Here is a 13875-nt window from a genome sequence, read left to right on the forward strand (position 1 = left end):
CACAACGAGTTTACAGTCTAGAGGGGGAGATAGACAATAGCACTCAATAAATACCTTTTACTGACTGATTGATATAGACCATTAATTGATTGATTTAATTCTCCCAAAATCTCTGTGAGGGACGGAGAGATACGTATTACTGCCCTCAAAAAAGTGAGGAAACTGGTTGTGTCCATCGATCAATAATGTCAATTGATCTCTTTCCATCATCATCACCAGTGCTATTTATTGGGAGTTTACTGTGCGCAGAGCACTGTATTAAGGTGCTTGGGAGCAAGCAATTCAATAGGAGTAGTCTTACGGTGCAGAGCTCATCCAAAGCATGCGGTAAAAACAGTAAGAGCTAGGTAAACAAGATCCCTGCTAGCAAAGAACTTACAGTCTAGGTCCTAGAGCGTCGTGTCAGTGATCACACTGCCCATAGGTGACCTCCATGGTCATTGATAATAATTGTGGTAATTGTTAAGTGCTTACTACATGCCAGGCACTGTACTAAGTGCTGAGTTAGATATAAGCAAATCGGGTTGGACACACTTCCTTCCCCACCCGGGGTTCACCTTCTCAATCCCCATTTTACAGATGAGGTAACTGGGCCACAGAGAAGTGACTTGCCCAAGGTCACACAGCCAAGTGGTGAAGCAGGGATTAGAACCCATGACCTTCTGACTCCCAGGCCTGCGCCATGCTGCTTCACCTGTCAAAGCAGTACATTCTCCTCTTCCTCTGGTTCTGGGCAAAGAACAGCCTTAGGTAAGAGTGATCCTAGACATATAGATTGCCCTCCACTGAGAGGATCAGCTCTCTTTGCTCAAATGTTTATTTTGCAGAGACTAGGCCTTTGTCATTTCAGTCCTTCCTCAGTCAAAGAAATCTGTCTTTGTCTCAGATTCCACCTGGATGTTGCTTGTGTCTATAGTCAAGGAGTGTACGCTCCCAGCGTGTTCCTGGCCGAGCCAAGGAAGTGAGGGGGCAGAGAGTGGCTGCGTGTGGTTCCTTGCAAACCCACCCTGGATGGGGTGGGTCTGGGCCCCACTAAGGGCAATAGGGACTGGGTTTGAGGTGGGTGGGATCTTATAGCAAGCTTGATGAGGAAGCACAGGGACAGTAGGCTATTTTCAGGAGGTGCTGGGGCAGGAGTGTGGTGTGTCCCTCCTGGGAGCCTGACAGTTCCAGCAGTCTGAACACTTTGGGCTTGGGGGCCAAAATGGGCCTACCTAGGGCTTCCTTGGTCCATCAGCACCACCGCCCCCACCCTCTTCCAGGGACCAGATCAGGACAACTGGGGGATTCTGGTCTCTTTTTCAAAAAGGAGGGGCTCTCTTTGGCGTCCTGGGACAAAGGAACTACAAACCAGACCCCGGAGGATTTGGCCTGGTAACATCCTTAGCATCAGTTTAAGTTCTCCCTGTATTGAGGTTGGGGTGGGTCTTGTCTTGGCTTATGCCATCGGGTCGTATCCGACCCATGGCGATGCCATGGACATATCTCTCCCAGAACGCCCCACCTACATCTGCAATCGTTCTGGTAGTGGATCTGTAGAGTTTTCTTGGTAACAGTATGAAAGTGGTTTACCAGTGCCTCCTTCTGTGCAGTAAATTTGAGTCTCTGCCCTCGACTCTCTCCCGTGCCGCTGTTGCCCAGAACAGGGGAGTTTTGACTTGTAGCAGATTGCCTTCCACTCACTAGCCACTGGCCAAGCTAGGAATGGAATGGATAAGCCTCTGCTTGACTCTCCCTCTGGTAGTAGAGACTGGTAATGTACTGGAAACTCTCCAGGTGTGACGCAGAGAAGGGCTGGGGTGGGTAGATTCTGCCTAGTCGAAAAGCACTTTATTTCCTGGTTTGGGGAGAGACCCTTTCTCAGTGAAGGGCCTGCAGAAAACCTAGACTTCTGCCCTGCTGCTGACCAACTCAGAGAGAAACTGGGTCTTCAGCCGGGGCTCTCCCCATCCCCACAGCCAAGGTCCCCAAAAGAACTCAAGTTGCCAAGGGTTAGGCCTGCCCTGGAAGCCAGTTGGTCTGATTTCAAGACATTTTGCTGGGCTTGAAGCAGCCGCATGGCAAAAAGAAGCAGCATGGTGTAGTGGATAGAGCAGGGGCCTGGGAGTCAGTCATGGGTTCTAATCCCAGCTCCACTACTTGTCTGCTGTGTGGCCTTCACTTCACTGTGACTCGGTTTCCTCATCTGCAAAATGGGGATAAAGACTGTGAGCCCCATGCGGGACAGCACCGAGTCCGACTCAATTTGCTTGTATCCACCCCAGCACTTAGGACAGTACCTAACATGTAGTAAGCGCTTAACAAATGCCATAATAATAATAATTGCCATTATTACTGTTATTATTATGCTTGAGTCGTGGCTTTTCCATTGTATGGCAGTGAGCTAGATCGCTTGTCTTGAGAAATCCACATTTCTTACTGATGAGGAAATTCGTCTCGAATGCTTAGCATCTAAGAGGTGCTGAGTGGTGCACCCATTCAATCAGTCGGTCATATTTATTGAGTGCTTACTGTGCACAGAGTGCTGTACTAAGCTGCTGGGAGAGTATGATCTAACAATATAGCAGACACATTCCCTGCCCACAACAAACTTCCGGTCTAGGGGGGGAAACAGCCCTTAATATAAAGGGCTATGTACATAAGAGAAGCAGCATGGTTCAGTGGAAAGAGCACGGGCTGGGGAGTCAGAGGTCATGGGTTCGAATGCCGGCTCCACCGCTTGTCAGCTGTGTGACTGTGGGCAAATCACTCAACTTCTCTGTGCCTCACTGACCTCATCTGTAAAATGGGGATGAAGACTGAGCCTCATGTGGGACAACCTGATTACCCTGTATCTACCCCAGGACTTAGAACAGTGTTCTGGACATAGTAAGCACTTAAAAACTACCAACATTATTATTATAAGAGCTGTGGGGCTGGGAGGGGGGATGAATAAAGGGAGCAATGTCAGGGCAAAGCAGAAGGGAGTGGGAGAAGAGGAAAGGAGGGCTTAGTCAGGGAAGGCCTTTTGGAAGAGATGTGCCTTCAATAAGGCTTTGAAGGGAGAGAGAGAGTAATTGTCTTTCAGATAAGAGGGAAGGCGTTCCAGGCTGGAGGCAGGATGTGGGCCAGAGATTGGCAGCAAGGTAACCCAGATAATATGACAAGAGTCCTGAGGAGAGGGATGCGGAAGGAAAGTGTTGTGGGGAGGTCTGAGTCTGGCAGGGAAGACTAAGGGAGGGGTAGGGGATGTACAACCCTTTAATTTATGTATTTATATATTCATGTTAATGTCTATCTCCTCCTATAGACTGTAAGCTCATTGTGGGCAGGGAATGTGTCAGTTTACTGTTATATTGTACTCTTCCAAGCGCTTAGTACAGTGCTTTGCACTCAGTAAGCACTCAATAAATAAGATTGAACAAATGAATGGTGATGGTTTTCAAAGGGAGACGGGGACTCAGTTCCTCTGTGGTGGAAGAAGCATGACCCCCCAACCCCAGAGAGAAGCAACATGGCTTAGAAGAGAAGTAGCATGACCTAGTAGAGAAGCAGCATGGCTTAGAGGAAAGAATACAGACCTGAGAGTCAGAGGATCTGGGTTCTAATCCCTACTCCACCATGTACCTGGTGCATAACCTTGGGCAAATCACTTGACTTCTCTGTGCCTCAGTTCCCTCATCTGCAAAATGGAGGTTCAGTACCTGTTCACCCTCCTACTTAGACTGTGAGTCCCAAGGTTATCTTGTATCTGCCCCAGTGTTTAGTTCAGTGCTGGGTACACTGAACTAAATGCCAGTGTTAAGCACTCATCGATCAATGAATCAATGGTTGATCAATCAGTTGTATCTTTTGAATGCTTACTGTATGCAGAGCACTGGATGAAATACTTGGGAGAGTACAATACAACTGAGTTGGTAGGTGCGACCTTTTTATTTTTAGTGGTATCTGTTAAGGGGACGCAGTGTGGCTCTAAGCCACAATTATTGTCATCATTATTGTTATCATTATTATTATTGCCCTCCCCTACTGCACTCATTGTGGGCAGGGAATGTATCTGTTATATTGTTATATTGTACTCTCCCAAGCGCTCGGTACAGTGCTCTGTACACAGTAAGTGCTCAATAAATATGACCGCCTGACTGACTGCCCCTCTGTTCCCCTACACTGGGGGCTTGGTCTGCTGCCTTTCAGAGTTAAGACTTCATTGAATATATCACCCCATTAAAGAGCTCCTGGAGCTCTGCTTCTGAGTGTCCTAAAGTGAAAAACTTATTTTAAGAATATAATAACTTGTTCCCTTCCTCTGGTTTCTATGCCCAGATTTGCTCCATGAAACATGCATTGCTACTTGGCTCTGGAGCTTCCTCTGGAGTCCTGCATCTGTAATAGTCCATTGCCAACCTTCACCGGGAAGAAGGGTGAGAAATTCCCAGAATCCTGAAGCTCCCACATCCCACCCTAGCCATCCCACAGACAAATCCCTACCTCCAGCTGGCCTGCTTTTGGGCACCATTGCCAACCTTCACCGGGAAGAAGGGTGAGAAATTCCCAGAATCCTGAAGCTCCCACATCCCACCCTAGCCATCCCACAGACAAATCCCTACCTCCAGCTGGCCTGCTTTTGGGCACCATGAAGCCCTGCCCACAGCTCCCCGCCCGTTGCCACTGACAACATTCGAAAACATCAGCCACCTCCTCTATGCTGACTAGGAAGCAGCGTGGCATTATGGATAGATCACGGGCCTGGGAGTCAGGGTGGACCTGGGTTCTAATCCCGGCTCTGCTACTTGTCAGCTGTGTGACTTTGGGCAAGTCATTCACTTCTCTGTGCCTCAGTTACCTCATCTATAAAATGGGGATTAAGACTGTGAGCCCCAAGTGGGACAACTTGATTACCTTGTATCTACTCCAGCACTTAGAACAGTGCATGGCACATAGTAAGCGCTTCATAATAATAATAATAATAATAATAATGTTGGTATTTGCTAAGTGCTTACTATGTGCAGAGCACTGTTCTAAGCGCTGGGGGGAGGGTAATTAGGTTGTCCCACATGGGGCTCACAGCCTAAATCCCCATTTTCCAGATGAGGGAACTGAGGCACAGAGAAGTGAAGTGACTTGTCCACAGTCACACAGCTGACAAGTGGCAGATCCGGGATTCGAACCCCTGACCTCTGACTCCCAAGCCCGGGCTCTTTCCACTGAGCCACACTGCGTCCCCTTAACAGATACCACTAAAAATAAAAACGTTGCCCCTACCAACTCAGTTGTATTGTACTCTCCCAAGTATTTCATCCAGTGCTCTGCACACAGTAAGCATTCAACAGATATAACTGATTGATCAACCATTGATTCATTGATCGATGAGTGCTTAACAAATACCACAATTGTCAGAAGCAGAAGACCTTGCAAAGCCCGGCCTTTTTAGAGCTCCCCAGGCAGGGATCCCACTGGTGTGTTCAGGGTATATCTTCTGAAGGAGAAGGTGCCAAAATATCCACAAAATAAGGAAGTCTCTCTGTTTCGTGTTACTTAATTTGGTAGGAAAAACAAATGATCTTCTTTTTCCTCATTGGCTCTTTGCATCTCCCTGATCATCTATCCAAGGTTTAGTGAATGGACTTTTCCAGGAATGGTTCAGCCTGGGGCTGGGGACCCAGGGCAAACAGAGTCATTATAGACAAGTGTTGATGTTCTTCAGGGGAAGAGAGAGAATTCTGGGTTTCAGTGAGGCTGGATGGGGTAGGACAGGGAAGGGGATGATTCTACTAAAAGGCAAAAGCAGTGTGGCCTAGTGGAAAGAGCAAGGGCCTGGAAGTCAGAAGACCTAATAATAATACTATGTGCCAGACACTGTAGGAAGTGGTGGGGTGGATACAAGTAAATCGGCGTGGACACAGTCCCTGTCATTCATTCATTCAATCGTATTTATTGAGCGCTTACCCTGTCCCACGTGGGGCTCACATTCTTGATCTCCATTTTACAGATGAGGTAACTGACACACAGAAAAGTTAAGTGACTTGCCCAAGGTCACACAGCGAGACAAGTAGTAGAGCAAGGTTTAGAAACCATGACCTTCTGCCTCCCTGACCCATGCTCTATCCACTACAACAATCTGCTTCTCTATTCCTAGCTCTGCCACTTGTCTGCTGTTTGATCTTAGACAAGACACTTCTCTTCTCTGTGCCTTAGTTCCCTCATCTGCAAAATGGTGATTCACTACCTGTTCCTCCTTCTACTTAGACTGTGAGCCCCACAGGCTTGTATCTTGTATCTCCCCCAATGCTTAGTTCAGTGCTTGACCCATAATAAGCACTTAACGATTATTATTATTATTATTACAATTATTATTGTTTAGGCACTGGCTTGGTGCCTTATAAATTACTTATTTATTCTTATTAATGTCTATCTCCCCCTCTAGACTATAAGCTCCTATGGGCAGGGAAAGTATTCGCTAATTCTGTTGTGTGGGACTCTCCCAAGCGCTTAGAACGGACCTTGACGATGCCGCTCAATGCATCGCCTGGCCTTGAGGACCATCCTCTTGCAATATGGGCACAGTCAAGTCTGTATCCATAACTGTATTTCTGTAATTTATTTATATTAATGTTTATCTCCCCCTCAAGACTGTAGGCTCACTGTCAGCAGGGAATGAGTCTGTTTATCATGGCTTTGTACTCTCCCAAGCGCTTAGTACAGTGGTCTGCACACAGTAAGCTCTCAATGAATATGAATGAATGTATGAATGAGTGAGTGAAGTTTCCTGCACAGAGTAAGCTCGAGAAGCAGTGTGGCTCAGTGGCAAGAGCCCGGGCTTGGGAGTCAGAGGTCATGGGTTCAAATCCCGGCTCCGCCGCTTGCCAGCTGTGTGACTTTGGGCAAGTCATTTCACTTCTCTGTGCCCCAGTTCCCTCATCTGTAAAATGGGGATTAAAAGTGTGAGCCCCATGTGGGACAACCTGATCACCTTGTAACACCCCCAGCGCTTAGAACAGTGCTTTGCACATAGTAAGTGCTTAGCAAATACCAACGTTATTATTATTACCACCATTGATTGGTGCAGTGACCTGGAGCCACCCCATGTCAGCCCAGGGCCAGCAGGTACTAGCCACTGTTCGCTCTTCCCTGGAAGGTGCCCGTCACTAAACAACACCCTCTGGAGGTATTGCCCCCCAAGACCAATTTTCTCCCTGTGCGCCAGAGCGCAGACGCCCCGGAACAATGGAAGACCGTAGTTATCCGGGCCGGAAATTAATAAGCCGAAAGGAAACTCCATTTGACGCCATTCAGCCCCTTCCTCTCCTCCTGGCACATTTTGAAAGAAAGGAAAACAATGAACTGGGAATACAGAGGGGGGAAAGCGAAAACGAACGAGACAAAATGGCTAGCCCGGGTTCCGAAGGTGGCTGGATTAGAGCCACTTCTGGGAACAAATCTGACATGGTGAAATCACACTTTTTCTCCTTATGCCGCCCGACCCTTTTCTGCCTTCTAATTCCAGCTCTGGATAAAACACGTAACAAGGAGCCATTGGGGCTGCTATTTTAGTCTTCAGATCTAATTGGTCAGGACTGGAGGGTTTTTTTTAATGGGATTTATTAAACCAGTCAGTTGAGCATATTTATTGAGCACATTGTGTACAGAGCACTGTACTAAGTGCCTGGGATAAGTGCATTATTACAGCATAGCAGAGTTGGTCACGTCCCCTGCCCACAAGGAGCTGAGGGAATGGCTGACGGTGCCCTGCCAGAAGGGGTGGGAGTCTATGACCAAAAAACTCCAGGGGTGTCTCATCCAGTGGGCAGGCTCAGCAGACGCTGAAAATGCCTAACGTGGGCAACAACGAGGGCAGAGGCTGTCCAGGTGGACGAGAAGTCTGCAGGTCTGTGGCACTCTGGCATTAATAATAATACATGGTAACTATGGCATTTGTTAAGCGCTTACTAGGTGCCAGGCACTGTACCAAGCACTGGGGTAGATACAAGCTAATCAGGGTGGACACAGTCCCTGTCCCACATGGGGCTCACAGTCTTAATCCCCATTTTACAGATGAAGTAGCTGAGGCACAGAGAAGTGAAGTGAATATGTCTATCATCTCTGTTATATTATACTCTCCCAAGTGGGAGAAGTGGTATGATCTAGTGCTAAGAGCACCGGTCTGGGAGTCAGAGTACCCGAGTTTTAATAATAATGTTGGTATTTGTTAAGCGCTTACTAATAATAATAATAATAATGTTGGTATTTGTTAAGCGCTTACTATGTGCCAAGCACTGTTCTAAGCGCTGGGGTAGACACAGGGGAATCGGGTTGTCCCACGTGAGGCTCACAGTTAATCCCCATTTTACAGATGAGGGAACTGAGGCCCAGAGAAGTTAAGTGACTTGCCCACAGTCACACAGCTGCCCAGTGGCAGAGCCGGGATTCGAACTTATGACCTCTGACTCCCAAGCCCGTGCTCTTTCCACTGAGCCACGCTTACTACAGAGCACTGTTCTAAGCGCTGGGGTAGACATAGGGGAATCAGGTTGTCCCACATGGGGCTCACAGTCTTAATCCCCATTTTACAGATGAGGTAACTGAGGCCCAGAGAAGTTAAGTGACTTGCCCACAGTCACACAGCTGACAAGTGGCAGAGCTGGGATTCGAACTCATGACCTCTGACTCCAAAGCCCGTGCTCTTTCCACTGAGCCACGCTGCTTCTCTTTTAATCCCACCTCCACCGCTTGTCCGCTGTCAATCATGACATGGGTAATTGGGGGTCCAGAAGGGCTGAAGTGGAAGTTGGGAAGGTCAATTAATCAATCAGTGGTATTTATTGAGTGCTTACTGTGTGCATACTAAGTGCTTGGGAAAGTACAATTGAATGACCTGGAGGAAAAAAAATTAATTGGGAAAGCCTCCTGGAGAAGGTGGGATTTGAGGGAGATTTTGAAGATGGAGAGAGCATGGTCTGGAGGATTTGAATGGCAAGAAGTGTTCTATAAACACGACTGATTTATTGATTGATGGATTGACTGAAGGAGCCCCCAGTGGGAGAGTGAGGGGGTGGAGGCAACAGAGTCCCAGGATCTGACCTGCTCCATCCACCCGCTCTGCTGGATCTTTCTCTGCAGGTCCCACAGTCTTAATAATAATAGTAATAATAATAATAATAACTGTGGTATTCATTAAACGCTTACTACATGCCAGGCACTGTATAAGCACTGGGGTGGATTGGACACAGTCCCTATCCCACATGGGGCTCACAGTCTCAATCTCCATTTTACAGATGAGGTCACTGAAGCCCAGAGAAGTGAAGTGACTTGCCCAAGGTCACACAGCAGACAATTGGTGGAGCTGGGATTAGAACCCATGACCTTCTGCTCTATCCACTAAGCCACGCTGCTTCTCATAAACTATGCTTCTCATAGAGAAGCAGCGTGACTCAGTGGAAAGAGCACGGGCTTGGGAGTTAGAGGTCATGGGTTCGAATCTGGTCTCTGCCACTTGTCAGCTGTGACTGTGGGCAAGTCACTTAACTTTTCTGTGCCTCAGTTCCCTCATCTGTAAAAGGGGGATGAAGACTGTGAGCCTCACGTGGGACAACCTGATGACCTATATCCCCCACAGCACTTAAAACAGTGCTCTGCACATAGCAAGTGCTTAACAAATACCAACATTATCATGATAAACCCAGCGAATCCCCGCTCACCTCCTCCTGGCCTGGCCAGGAGAGATCTAGGACTAGCCAGCCAAGGAGCGGCACCTGCAGGGCAGCCGGACGTTGGCCTGAGAACCAGTGAAATCCAGCAAGCGGAGCAACGTCCGGCCATCGCTGGGACAACTGCTACTCCTCCCCACGTGTTCCTCTGTCTCTGCAGTTCCCCGGGGGTCTCAACTGGTTTGACCTGGGGAACTTTGCCCTGTAAAGCCGGTGGGTAGAGGAAGAGGGCAGTGGATCCCAAATCAGAAGATAGTCGTGGCCTGGCAGAAAAAACCAAAAGGCTGGGGACCAAAGTTCCAAGCCCAGCTCGATCCTGGCTATCGCTTAATCTCTCTGTCAGTCAGTCAGTCAGTCGTATTTACTGAGTGTTTACCGTGTGCAGAACACTGTAATAAGCACTTGGGAGAGTACAATATAACTGTCTCTGGGCCTCAGTTTCCTGGGGCTAATCTGCAAAATGGGGATAAGATTTTTTAAGGTGTTTGTTAAGCACTTACTACGTGCCAGGCACTGTACTAAAGTGCTGGGGTAGATACAGAAGTAGATATGAGAGGCAGCGTGGCTTAGTGGAGAGAGCACAGGCTTGGGAGTCAGAGGTCATAGGTTCTAATCCCGGCTCTGCCACCTGTCAGCTGTGTGACTGTGGGCAAGTCACTTCACTTCTCTGTGCCTCAGTTCCCTCATCTGGAAAATGGGGATTAACTGTGAGCCTCATGTGGGACAATCCAATTACCCTGTATCTGCCCCAGCACTTAGAACAGTGTTCTGCACATAGTAAGCACTAAACAAATACCACCATTATTATTAGAGAAGCAGCATGGCTTAACGGAAAGAGCCTGGGTTTGGGAGTCAGAGGTCATGGGTTCGAATCCAGGCTCTGCCACCTGTCAGCTGTGTGACTGTGGGCAAGTCACTTCACTTGTCTGTGCCTCAGTTACCTCATCTGTAAAATGGGGATGAAGACTGTGAGCCTCACATGGGACAACCTGATTACCCTGTATCTACCCCAGCGCTTAGAACAGTGCTCTGCACATAGTAAGTGCTTAACAAATACCAACATTATTACCCTGTATCTACCCCAGCGCTTGGAACAGTGCTCTGCACATAGTAAGTGCTTAACAAATACCAACATTATTATTACCTTTCCCATGTAACCAGCTCCTCCTTGCCTGACCCCAGTGACAGGGCTCTTCATGACTTTTCTACCACTGAGCCTCCACCTACATCTAATCTTGGGAGGGGTGAAAAAATGGTATTTTTTAAGCTTTTACTACATGCCAGGCCCTGTACTAAGCGCTGGGGTAAATACAAGCTAATCAGGTTGGACTGAGTCCATGTTCCACATGGGGCTCACGGCAGTTCCATTTTACAGATGAAGTAACTGGGGCACAGAGAAGTTAAGTGACTTCCCCAAGGTCACACATCAGGGCTTGGTCGGACCTTGGCCTGAAGCAGGTCAGTGAGGAGAAAAGAGGATTGAGCTCCAAGCTCCTGAAGAGGCCTAGGCTTGGCATAATCCTCTTTTCCCCCCACCCCCCCACCCCAAACCAGGAGAAGTAGCATGGTCTAAGGGATATAGCACAGGCCTGGGAGTCAGAAGAACATGGGTTCCAATCCTGGTTCCGCCCCTTGCCGTCTGTGTAACCTTGGGAACATCGCTTCATTTCTCTGGGCCTCAGTCATGTCATCTGTGAAAAGGGGATTGAGACTTTGAGCCCCATGCGGAACAGAGACTGTCCAACCCAATTTGCTTATATCCACTCCAGCACATTGTACAGTGCCTGGCACATAAGTGCTTAACAAATACCACCCTTATAATTACTATTAATAGGATTATTACTACCAGGACCCTGGCAATAAGGTCCCATTCGATTCTTCGCTCCTTGGGCTTGATATTAGAAACTGCTACTGACTCGCAGGGCAAAAACCCGCCCCTCTCCCGGCTGCAGCTGATGAGGCAGGGGAGCAGCTTGGCCGAGTGGAAGAAGCACGGACCTGGAAGTCAGAGGATGTGGGTTCTAATCCCGCTTCTGCCACATGTCTGCTGTGTGACCTGGGGCAAGTCACTTAACTTCTCTGGACCTCAGTTACCTCATCTGTAAAATGGGGATTAAGACCATGAGTCCCATGTGGGCCAGGGACTATGTCTTACCCGACTACCTTGTGTCTATCCCAGTGCTCAGAAAAGTGCTTGCAACATAATAAGCACTTAATAAATACCACAATTATTATTTATTATGTCATCCATCTCTGCTCTGGGTACCGATAGATACTCGGGGCTGTCGGGCAGCAGAGGGCAGAGCAGGCAGGCTTAGGGCATGTTAGAGCGCATCTCCCACACCATTGCATGAGGCCTGATTTCGCAGGGTGAAAAGTCCACATCCTTCATCCTCTGGTGATAGGGCCAAAATACAAGACAAAAGCCACTAAAAACCTGGCAGCCCCACCAAGAGATAATCATCCTTCTGTAAAAAGAGATTAGGGCAGAGATAATAAACTATGAGGCGAAGGGTCCAAGGTCCAAGAGCTGAGTGTCAGATCAGCAGACTGCCATAAATCTGTGCACCACGGTGGAGTGGGCTGACAGACTTTATCATCTTTATTACTACCGTGGTACTTGTTAAGTCTTACTATGTGTCAGACGCTATATTGAGCGCTGGGGAAAATACAAGATAATCAGGTCAAATACAGTCCCTGTCGAACATGGAGCTCTCAATCTAAGTAGGAGAAAGACCGGGTATTTAATCCCCATTTTGCAGATGAGGAAACTGTGGCATAGAGAAGTCACACAGCAGGCAAGTAGTGAAGTGGGGATTAAGAACCCAGGGCCTCCCTGGGGTGGGGGAGGTAGGGGGCAAGGGAGGTGGCTCAGGGATCTGGAAGGGATAGACCTCTGAGGTGGGGGAGCAAAAGACCCCCAGCCCCCCAAAACCTGCCGGCAAGCCCTCTGATCCGCTCCACTTCCTGGGCACGATCGACCTCTCAAGTTGTCAGAAGTCAACACGCTGAGAAGCAGTGTGGCCTAGTGGATCGAGCATGGGCCTGGAAGTCAGAAGGACCTGGGTTCTCATACTGGCTCTGCCACTAGTTTGCTGTGTGACCTTGGGCAAGTCACTTCACTTCTCTGAGCCTCAGTGACTTTATCTGTAAAATGTGTGGGACAGGGAGGGTGTCCAACCTGATTAGCTTGTATTGCCTGGCACAGATGGGCTTAACAAATACCACAATTAGGAAATACCATAAAAAAAAACCCTCGATCCCCAACCTGTACCCTCCAGATCTCCACCCCAGGGTTCCAGGTCAGCCCTGCCTTCCAAGAGCATTCTGGGAGTCCATCATTTGAGGGGCAGGGGGCTACTTAGACTGATCCAGAATTGTGTCGGGGACTTTCAGTGCCTCCCCAGCCCCGCCCACGGGCCCGGCAAAGATGAATGAAAACAAAACCTCAGCAGGCGAGACTAAACTCTGTGCAGACAAGACAATCGTCCCCTAATCTGACACCTGATCAGCAACAGCAGCAGCAGCAGAAGCCAGCACAGGGTCTGAGCCTAGCTGCTTGGCAGAAGACATATCAGAAATAAAAGATACCCTGCCCCCGAATACCTTACAATCTAATATTCATTCAATCATATCTACTTAACTCTTACTGTGTGCAGAGCACTGTACTAAGCACCCAGGAGAGTACAATATAACAGTGCACAGACACATTCCCTGCCAGCAACGAGATTACAGTTAGAGGGAGAGAACAGGCACACATAGATCAACCAATCATATTAATCGAGCGCTTACTGTATGCAGAGCACTGTACTAAGCACTTGGGAAAGTATAATACAATAGAGTTGGAAGACCTGTTCCTTGCCCACAAGGAACTCAAAGTCTAGAGGAGGAGTTATATGCAAGCAATAAATCCACAGTATTTACTGAGACCCTACTGTGTGCATATAAAATAAGAAGAAGAAGAAGAATAGCTATGATATTCATTACGTGCTTCTGTGCCAAGCACTATACTAAGCTCTGGGGTGGATACAAGCAAATCGGATTTAAAATCACATCTCTTCCAAGAGGCCTTCACAAAGTGCTCTTTTCCTCTACTTCCTCTCTCTTCCACATCGCTCTTGCACTTAGATTTGCACCCACTGATCACCGCACCCTAAGCTCCACAGCACTTATGTACATATCCATAATTTAT

The 13875-nt window shown here is 48.1% G+C and overlaps 1 non-coding gene across 1 annotated transcript; it reads right to left on the reverse strand.

Annotated features, from left to right (window-relative positions):
• Positions 1-1656: 1656 nt before the first annotated feature.
• On the reverse strand, positions 1657-1794 carry LOC114806777. Its single transcript, XR_003754839.1, has one exon. It is a non-coding gene; the product is annotated as a small nucleolar RNA SNORA7 (small nucleolar RNA).
• Positions 1795-13875: the final 12081 nt, after the last annotated feature.

The sequence above is a fragment of the Ornithorhynchus anatinus genome, chromosome X1, assembly GCF_004115215.2.
Source record: "Ornithorhynchus anatinus isolate Pmale09 chromosome X1, mOrnAna1.pri.v4, whole genome shotgun sequence".
Classification (NCBI taxonomy): Eukaryota; Metazoa; Chordata; class Mammalia; order Monotremata; family Ornithorhynchidae; genus Ornithorhynchus; species Ornithorhynchus anatinus.